Source organism: Aegilops tauschii, chromosome 2 (assembly GCF_002575655.3).
Source record: "Aegilops tauschii subsp. strangulata cultivar AL8/78 chromosome 2, Aet v6.0, whole genome shotgun sequence".
Classification (NCBI taxonomy): Eukaryota; Viridiplantae; Streptophyta; class Magnoliopsida; order Poales; family Poaceae; genus Aegilops; species Aegilops tauschii.
Window position 1 is genome coordinate 349,911,903 of NC_053036.3, and position 11,000 is coordinate 349,922,902.

Here is an 11,000-nt window from a genome sequence, read left to right on the forward strand (position 1 = left end):
CCAAATCCAAGAACAAGAAGAAGAATGACAAGGCCAAACGACCTCCTCCTCTCAAGCAAACCTTTGTGAAGGAGGGAGAGGGTGCCTCTAAGGAGAAGAAGAAGAAGAACAATGTGAAGGGTGGTGATGCCAAGAAGGGCAATGCTACCCCTCCCAACAAAGCCGGCGACTTTAACCCTTCTTATGTGTTATGACGTGCTAGTGATGGACATGTTTATGCCAAATTTGTTGGTTCTCCTTATGAGTACATTGAATGGTCTATTTGGGTTCCTAAGACCCTTGTTACTAACATCAAAGGACCCATTACAAAATGGGTACCTAAAACCAAGAATTGATCTCTTGTAGGGGTTTGCTTTCGGTGGAGGATCATGGTTGCTCGATAGTGGAGCCACAAATCATATGACCGGGAGCAAGGACTTGGTGGTGGACGTGCACAAGATTTCATCTATGCCCACCAATGTCGAGTGGGGTGATGCCTCGTCTTCTAAGGTATTGGGACTCAGCAAGGTTGTCATTTCTCATGATCTCATGATCGAGAAGGTCATGCTTGTTGAGTCCCTTGCATACAATTTACTTTTCGTTCGTCAACTTGCACTCATGGGCTTTGCCACTTTCTTTGATATTGATACCGTGGCCCTCTTGTGGAGCAAGACTCTTAAAGTAGCCTTTGTTGGGCATGTCGAGAATGGCCTCTATGTGATTAACTTTTCGGAGCGACCCACTAAGACCGCGACATGCCTAATGGCTAAAGTTGACGTGGGATGGCTTTGGCATCGCCATTTAGCCCATGTCAGTATGAGATCTTTGCAAAGTCTTCTCAAGGGGGACCATGTCCGTGGACTAACAAATGTTAGTTTTGCTAAAGATCGTGCTTGCAGTGCTTGTATCGAAGGAAAGCTACATGAAAAGGCTCACCCTCCCACGACTATCATTTACTCGAAGAGGCCTTGGAAGCTCCTTCACTTGGATCTCTTTGGACCTCCATCCTTTTATAGTCTTGGGGGTAGAAAGTATTGCTTGGTGATTGTGGATGATTATTCAAGATACACTTGGGTATATTTCTTCAAGAGGAAGAGCGAGACCCAACAAACCGTCATTGACTTTGCAAATGAAGCCCAACGTCAACACAATGCAAAGATCTTGACAATAAGAAGTGACAACAGAACCGAGTTCAAGAACTGCACCTTGGATGAGTTTCTTAGTGATGAGGGGATCAAGCATCAATATTCCGCACCATACACCCCTCAACAAAATGGTGTAGCGGAGAGGAAGAACCGAACGTTGATGGATGCGGCAAGGACCATGATGGCGGAGTTCAAGTCTCCTTACAACTTTTGGGCCGAAGCCATCAACACCGCTTGTCATGCATCCAATCGGCTCTACCTCCGCAAGGGCTTGAACAAGACTCCATATTAGATACTCACTGGTAACAAGCCCAACCTCAAGTACTTCCGAGTGTTCGGGTGTAAGTGTTTCATTCTCAAAAAAGGTGTTCGTTTGTCTAAATTTGAGGCTAGAGCTCAAGAGGGCATATTTGTTGGTTATGCTACAAACTCTCATGCTTACGGTGTCCTCAATAAGTCCACGGGACTTATTGAGGAGACATTTAACATGGAGTTTGATGAGAATAACGGCTCCCAAGTGGAGCAAAGTGGTACTTGTGATGTAGGTGATGAAATTCCTCCTCAAGCCATAAGAAGAATGGGTGTTGGCTTTATCCTACCCATTGAGGAACCCCTTGTGGCCGAAGGAGAAGGACAATGTTCCACTCAGGTGGAACCATAACCAACTCAAGACCCACACGCTTCCGAAGAACAAAGTGAAGGCCCTCAACCAAATGAACAAGATCAACCTCAAGATGGTGATGAATCACCAAGTGATGCTCAAGATCAAGTTCTCTCCTCCGAGCTAGTTCAAGATCAAGAACAAGCTCAAGACGACGCTCAAGATGATCAAGTTTCTGCTCCTCAACTCACTCCTGAGGAGGAATTGGAGCGTCGTGCCGCTAATATTGCATCCAAGCTATCCACCAAAGATCATCTCATGACAAATGTGCTTGGAAGCTTAAGAAAGGGGGTAAGCACTCGTAGACAATTAGCAAACTATTGTGAACATCACGTGTTTGTCTCTTGTGTTGAACCCCAAAAGGTCTATGAGGCGCTCGAGGATCCGGATTGGCTTAATGCCATGCATGAAGAACTCAACAACTTAGAGCACAACAAGGTGTGGAGATTGGTGCCAAGGCCAACGGGGAACCATAATGTCATTGGAACCAAGTGGATATTCAAGAACAAGCAACATGCTCATGGAATTATCATTCGCAACAAGGCTCGTTTGGTAGCACAAGGCTACTCCCAAGTCCAGGGTATCGATTACGGTGAAACCTTTGCTCCCGTTGCTCGCCTTGAATCCATTCACATGTTGATTGCTTATGCTTCTCATCATAACTTTAAGTTGCAACAAATGGATGTGAAGAGTGCTTTTCTTAATGGTCCTATTAATGAGTTGGTGTATGTCAAGCAACCCCCCGGGTTCGAGGATCCCTATTTTCCCGATCATGTGTACCAACTCGATAAGGCACTCTATGGCCTTAAGCAAGCCCCACGTGCGTGGTATGACCACCTTACCGAGTTGTTGCAAGATCGCGGTTTTGAAATTGGGAAAATCGACCCCACTCTTTTTACTAAGAAGGTCAAAGGGGAGTTGTTTGTGTGCCAACTATATGTTGATGATATTATCTGTGGTTCCCCTAACAAAGCTTTCAATGAGGAATTTGCCGCTCTCATGACCTCCAAGTTCAAGATGTCCATGATGGGAGAGTTGAAGTTCTTTCTCGGGTTCGAGGTCAAGCAAAGAAGAGAAGGAATCTTCATCAACCAAGCCAAATACACTCAAGACATGCTCAAGAGATTCAAGCTAAGTGATGTCAAGCCGGCTTCCACTCCAATGCCCGTCAAATGCCAACTTGACATAGATCCCAATGGTAAAGCGGTGGATCAAAAGGTATATCGCTCCATGATTGGCTCCTTGCTTTACCTTTGTGCATCTAGACTGGATATCATGTTGAGTGTGGGAATTTGTGCACGGTTTCAAGCCACACCTAAGGAAAGCCACTTTGTGGCGGTCAAGCGAATTTTTCGATATTTGGCTCATACCCCAAACTTTGGCTTATGGTATCCAAGAGGATCTAACTTCAACCTTGTGGGCTATTCGGACTCCGATTGGGCGGGAGACAAAGTGGATAGGAAGTCCACTTCCGGAGGGTGCCAATTTCTTGGTTGCTCTTTGGTGAGTTGGTCTTCCAAGAAGCAAATTTGTGTGTCTCTCTCGTCCACTGAAGCAGAGTATGTGGCCGCCGGTAGTTGTTGTGCACAACTTCTATGGATGAGGCAAACTTTAAAAGATTACGGTGTCATTTGTGACAAAGTGCCTCGTTGGTGTGATAATGAAAGTGCCATCAAGATTTCTCTCAACCCGGTTCAACACTTCAAGACGAAGCATATTGAGATTTGGTATCACTTCATCCGGGATCACATTAGGCGAGGGGAGGTCGAGCTCAACTATGTCAACACTCATGATAACCTTGCAGATATTTTCACGAAGCCCTTGGCTGAAGCAAGATTTCGCGAGTTAAGGCATGAGCTAAATATCATTGATTCGAGCAATGTTGCTTGAACCCTTTCACGCCCCACCATACTCAACTTGTTATCTTGTTTAGGTGTAGGCATGGACATAGGGGGAGTGTTGTTCTCTCAATGAACTCTCCCTCCCCCATTATGCATAAATTGATCAACTCTTTCACATTAGCCATTGTTGATGGTACTTGTGCTTCAAAGACGAGTTTTGGTCATGGGCCCAAGGATAATTCTTCCCGGTGCCATACCAATTGACTCAAACATAGGTGTCTCCGGCCACCGCCCTCTCTTTGGAGAGGTTGTGTTGCGTTTTTAGTCCTTGTTGTCTCTTGCCTTTCTTTCTTCGTGCCGAGCTCGCGTGTGTTGTCTCGTGGGTTAGCTCTTTAGTGTGTCCGTTCGCTTGAAGGTTTCATTGCAAAGGCCACTTTCTTCTCTGTTTTTCGAAACTTGCATTTTCTTGGGTCCACGGTACTACCGTGGTTCGCCACGGTACTACCGCAGGAGCTGCGCACGGTACTACCGCACCCAGCACTGCAGTAGTTTTTTACTGCCGCTGGAGGAGCGGTACTACCGCCCACGGTGCGGTACTTCCGCCCGGGCGGTACTACCGCAATGACGCGCGGTACTACCGTGCTGACGCGAGCGCGTGGGGGTTAAGAGCGGGCAGGGGGAGTTCCAACTCCCCCATACCCATTCAACTCGTTTTCCCCACGCCGTCTCTCTCTCTCTCCTGCCCAAGAACGGTTGCGGAGAACCTCGCCGGATCTCCGTCTCCGGCCGCTCTCCTCGTATTCCGTCCGATGGGATCGTTCCCTGCCACTTCCTCTTGCCATGGAACAAGGTTTCTCCCCAAGTCCCTCTCTCTTTGGTTCGTTCTTTCGTTTCTAGGTTTTTGGGGAGATGCATGTTGTTCTTGAGATTTTAGGCCAAATCTTTGCAAGAGTAGGATGTAGGAGAGTAGTAATGCGTAGAGATGGTACTTGGTATGTTGCCCCGTGGTAGATTTAATCAACCGTAGTACCACTTCGTTGTCACGGTTGTGCTCAGATCCATTTGTGGTTCGGATCTGACCCCGTGCGGTACTACCGCACCTCCCGTGCGTTACTACCGCTCCTCAGGAGCGGTACTACCGCGCGAGGCGCGGCACTAAAATTTTACTTCCGCTCCAAGGCGCGGTACTACCGTGCCATCCTGGCGCGGTACTACCGTGACTAGGAGCAACACTAAAATTTTAGTTCCGCGCATCCATGCGGTACTACCGTTGCTGTCAAATCTCCCAAGTGGCAATTACCCAATGCTAGTTCTACTTGTTTCACCTGTTTTGTTGTGGTCTTTGCATTGATCCTTCTCGCTTCTTTTGCGCGTTCTTGTGTTGTGTGTCATAGGTGGTGGCTCCGGTTCCAATGGCCGTCGTTCCAATCCCAGCCGTGAGACGGGCTCCAAGCGTCTGCGCAACCAAGATGAAGCTCCTGAGGGCTCCAATGCCCCCCAACGCAGAACCAAGACCACCGCCACCAAGCACAAGGAGCCCTCCAAAGGCATGGATGAGATACCACTTGCTGAGTTCGTCACTCAACGGAGGATCAACCCCTATGTGAGTCCCCGTGCAAACTTCAGAGGGAATGATTTGTTCTGGACCAAGCAGTAGAACCTTATCTATCTAGATGTGATCAAGGCCAAGAAGAACATCTACGTGGATGTGCACTGGATTGACATGAATCACATGAGGGAGGCTAAGCACCGTGACTACTTTGGGGAGGCTTTGGACCTCGTGGAGCAGTTTGGCATTGAGCATGTGATCTCTTTCCATCTGGATTATGACCCTGAGATTGTGGCCCAGTTTTTTGCCTCGGTCCACTTCCATACTAATGAGGAACGGCCCATGACCTGGATGACCAATGGACAATAGATGACTGCTAAGTGGAAGGAGTTCATGGCTTTGCTACAGGTGCCTGATGAGGGGCTCAACACACCCGTTGGTGTTTGCCCGCATGCCAACCCCGAGTCCGCTAACAAAAACAAGCTCCAACAGTATCTTGTTGAGAAGAAGCTTCCCAATGACAAGAAGACGTGGGTGCTGAACCCATTCCTTGACATCATGCACCGGATCTTCCGCAACTCCCTCTTTCCACGCATTGGTGACAAGGACAAGGTGCATGCCTATCTCGTGGATATGATGCTCATTTGTGAGGAGGCGCATCATTCTCAGACGCAACCACTTGATGTCTCACATATCATGTGGTGCGAGCTTCGGTTTGCGGTGTTCAGCCGTAAGGTACCCATCTATGGACCTTACCCGTTTCTGTTGATCACGAAGACTTGGGAGAAGCTCTATCCCGATGATGAGTTTCTTGCCCCTGACTGGACTCGTCATGAGCCCGTCAAACTCCGCATCAAGCCCCAGTGGGCCAACACCACTACCCGTGCTGAGGCAGCAGCTGCTCAGATGGATGTGGATGAGGATGAGATCGAGGAGGAGGACGCTGATGAGGACAACTCTGCTAGCTACTCACCTTCATCTTCTGAGCCTTCTTGGGCTAAGAAGCTGAAGAACAAGATGAAGGCTCTGTTCTGCATGCAGGCCAAGGGGCAGTACAGGTCTCATGTTGCTCAGAAGGAGAGTCGTCGGCACGACAAGAGGATCTTGAGGACATTTGGTGAGGAGGTATCCAGCGGGTCCGAGAAGCACATCACCCTAGAGGCAGCTTGGATGGCAAAGCAGGGCTACAAGTGGACTGATTCTGAGGATGAGCAGGAGGAGACCATTCCCACTGCCGAGACCGATGAGGAGCGCGACGAGTGATCGTCTCAGCCTGAGCTACCACCTATGTCGTAGGTGTCCTCTCTGCCTTTTTGGTGTCTCGATGCCAAAGGGGGAGAGAGTGTAGGATTTGCGAGTCGTGTGTCGTGTTTCGTCTTGTCGCTTTGATTTCGGTCCGTTGAACCTCGTTTGTTTTGGTTTGGTTTGTGCTTGTGAGTCCAGAGTTTCTATCATATGGTGTAAGACATATGCACTCTAGCGTATCTTATTGTCTTTCATGCTTAGTATCCCGTGAGCGTATGCTATCTTGTGCCTGGTTCTTTATGCTCACAGTTATTATCTTGCCTGCTTGCTTAGTGTTAGGTTCATTATTGCAAGATATGCCTTGTCTATAAAATATAGGGGGAGTGTTGATCCTAGTATGTGTGACGTGCAGTCCAAAGCACTTCTCTAGTGTGCACACATCTAGGAGGAGCCCGTCTATATTTTATAGATGGTGGGATTGCCATTGTTTCAGTTTATATCCCTTTGTGCAAATCCCGTATTGTCATCAATCCACCAAAAAGGGGGAGATTGTAAGGGCATATTTATCCCTTAGTAGTTTTGGTGATTGATGACAATGCTTTTGCGGATTAATCGTGTGTAGTGAGCATTTCAGATATACCATGTCTAAGCACAAGATGATTTGGTGCCCCTCGGAGCTTATTGAAGACGGCGTTTCTCTACGTTTCTTTTCGGTGGACTTGAGTCGTAGGAAAGCCGTACTATTAAGAGGGGGTCCGCTTTTGAAAGGTTTGGGTGGAATCATCACGTACACGTCTACTCCTTTTGCACCACCTTTCCTTTGGCTCTTTGGAGCATCCTCCGTCTCTCCTTGTCTATGCAAAATGAAGGACTCCTAATGTTGCTGAACTGGGGCATGCGGTAGTACTTCTCTTCGGGGCGGTAGTACCGCAGGCCCTTGCGGTAGTACCGGCCTCTGGCGCGGTAGTACCGCAAGTGCTCACGGTAGTACCGCACCTTGGGAGCGGTAGTACCGTGGCCTCAGGCCAGGCGCTGCTGCTAGTGCAATAGTAGGGGTGGATGTAATTTTTTACATCCGCGCCCTACGCGGTAGTACCACTCGATGGGCGTGGTAGTACTGTGCGCTCTGGCCAGGCTCAGCAGCATAAGCGGTAGTAGGGGCGGATATAATTTTTTACATCCGCGCCCTACGCGGTAGTACCGCTCCAGGTTTGCGATAGTACCGTGTCGGATTTTTGCATGGATCAAAACTCAGCGGAAGTTGTCACGGATGTATTTTTATATGTCCGTGCCTTCCCGGCCTAGTCCATTCCTGCCTTGCGGTAGTACCGCAAGGAGGCGCGGTAGTACCGCGCCAGCGGTTCTACCGCTCCTTGCCTTAGCACTTCAGGACTGGTCTTAGGCCCGGTCGTGGCAGCGGTAGTACCGTGGTTCGCCGCGGTAGTACCGTGAGTCCTTGCGGTGGTACCGCTTGTTTGGTGCGGTAGTACCGCAGGTCGCGGGCTGGTTAAGTGGATAACAGTTGGATTTGTTCTTTCACTATATAAGGGGTGTCTTCTTCTCCGAGTTGACTACCTCTTCCATCCCCAAGCTCCATTGTTGCTCTAAGCTCCATTTTCGCCCGATCTCTCTCCCTGGCCAATCAAACTTGTTGATTCTTTAGGGATTGATTGAGAAGGCCCCGATCCACACTTCCACCAAAGAGAAATTTGATCCCCCCCACTAATCCTTTGCGGATCTTGTTACTCTTGGGTGTTTGAGCACCCTAAACGGTTGAGGTCACCGCGGAGCCATATTCCATTGTGGTGAAGCTTCGTGGTGTCGTTGGGAGCCTCCAATTAAGTTGTGGAGATTGCCCCAACCTTGTTTGTAAAGGTCCGGTCGCCGCCTCCAAGGGCACCAATAGTGGAATCACGGCATCTCGCATTGTGTGAGGGCGTGTGGAGAATACGGTGGCCCTAGTGGCTTCTTGGGGAGCATTGTGCCTCCACACCGCTCCAACGGAGACGTACTTCCCCTCAAAAGGAAGGAACTTCGGTAACACATCCTCGTCTTCACCGGCTCCACTCTTGGTTATCTCGTGCCTTTACTTGTGCAAGCTTATTTGTGTTATATCGTTGCTTGCTTGTGTGCTTGTTGTTGTTGTTGTTGTTGCATCATATAGGTTGCTCACCTAGTTGCATATCTAGGCAACCTACTTTGGTGCAAAGTTTAAATTGGTAAAGAAAAGCTAAAAATTGTTAGTTGCCTATTCACCCCCCCCCCTCTAGTCAACTATATCGATCCTTTCACTAACTCATTAGTCACATTGCCTGTAGGCTTATAGTGATGTGCTTTACCGAGAGGGCCCAGAGATACCTCTCCGATAGTCGGAGTGACAAATCCTAATCTCAATCTATGCCAACCCAACAAACACCTTCGGAGACACCTGTAGAGCATCTTTATAATCACCCATTTACGTTGTGACATTTGATAGCACACAAGGTGTTCCTCCGGTATTCGGGAGTTGCATAATCTCATAGTTAGAGGAATATGTATAAGTCATGAAGAAAGCAATAGCAATAAAACTTAACGATCATTATGCTAAGCTAACGGATGGATCTTGTCCATCACATCATTCTTTAATGATGTGACCCCGTTCATCAAATGACAACACATGTCTATGGTCAGGAAACATAACCATCTTTGATTAATGAGCTAGTCAAGTAGAGGCATACTAGGGACACTCTGTTTTGTCTATGTATTCACACATGTACTAAGTTTCCGGTTAATACAGTTCTAGCATGAATAATAAACATTTATCATGATATAAGGAAATATAAATAACAACTTAATTATTGCCTCTAGGGCATATTTCCTTCAATATTGTCAACCTACACAGCAATCATTCTAAATGGATTCCAAAAGACTGGATAAACTGCCAAAATGGTCTCAGGCAACGATACCCCTCTCATCTTATCTCTATATCATTGTAGCTGACTTGGTCCAACAAAAGATCAAGAAAATACTTACCTTCATAACTTGCACCACCTCATCTTCACCCACAACTCTCTAATATGTCGTTGATACACTCATCATCGCACGTGCATTCCCGCTTGCGGTCCTACACTTAAAATCTGTGTGAAATGACTTTTCCTTAGCTACAGGGTTGAATTTAAACTTCTCCAAAACTACTTTTGTCGCCATGCACGCAACGCCCGCACTGGCGAATGACATTGCCCACATATTGCACTGCCAGGTGTCCGTTTTCCAATATATTTACCTATGTCTACCCATCTTGTCAATTCGACTACCACCCAATGCCTTTCTCCCACAATCCAAAGATCCAAAAACTTCTTCTCGAGGTGGCGAGCTAAGCTACTCTCTGGAGACCGAGTAATCCTTCTCTCATGAGTTACTGATTGACTAGCAACTTATTTTGTGTTTGTTTTTCAAATCCCAGAAAATGTCCTCGAAACTATTTATGCTTTTCGCCGTGCCTTTTAATTGAGATGCGAAAGAAACGTGTACTGGTGCTCAGTGCTTAATCGCTTTGAATAATATGTGTAAACCAAAAAAGTTTAGTCGTCTAGGATTAAAAAACACCAACAAAATAATTGCATTCTCTTGAAATTCACAGTAAAATCTCTATCACCAGATACTTCACCTTGGCTTGACTAGCTCCATTTACAACATCCAAATGCTTTTATTGCTTCACGAAACAAGAACTCCTTCGTTTACACAAGTCAACAAGCGAATGTCCACCCTACTGAACATTTCTGTTGTTTTAACAAGTTCTGGCACTAATACCTACTCTTTGTTTGATACTTGGTTCATCAGCAACAATTAGGTAATGTTTTTCTAAACTTTTTCTCCCATGCTACCAAATAGTTCATCAAAGTGGCGACCATACTTAATTTTGGTTTAGAATCGTGCTTGCAAAACTGCTTACTAATATTGTCGCCATAGAAATGGCTACTCTTTCGTCCTTGCTGTAGGATTTCCGGCCCTTCTCTGCCCATGACATATGTTTCCTCGTCGGGGGTAACATCTTCTCCACGCGGACCACGCACGACCTAACCATTCTCGAAGCATATGAAGACACCATGCTAAGGCTATCTGGTCTTCAAGGGTCCCAAACCGTGTCAAGACCTTCGCATGGATTTTATTTTGGGATAGACTCAACTTCAAGGCCAACCTTCATCACAAGAACATATCCGACGACGCCTCGTGCCCAAGGTGTGGGCATGACCTCAAGGATGCCTTGCACATCTTCATCCAGTGCTCGCTCATCGATAGGACATGTCAAAAGATTGGCGTCCTCCCCCCATGTCCATCACTAACTTGTAGGAATGCACAATGTCGGTAGGTATATATGAGAATATTTGATCAAATGTGTTATAATCGCATTACGGAAGATTTGGGTGTCAAGAAATGTCCTAGCCTTCAACCAGCTTGACCAACATAACTCCATCACCCTACGTCTCATCATCGACGATTTGACGCTTTGAACTCACCGGCTTGGGAGTCTGATAGAAAAAGGGGTCGCCTTCTTGTGCCGGTCTACCTCCTTTCACATGTTAACGTGCACTTGTAATTTC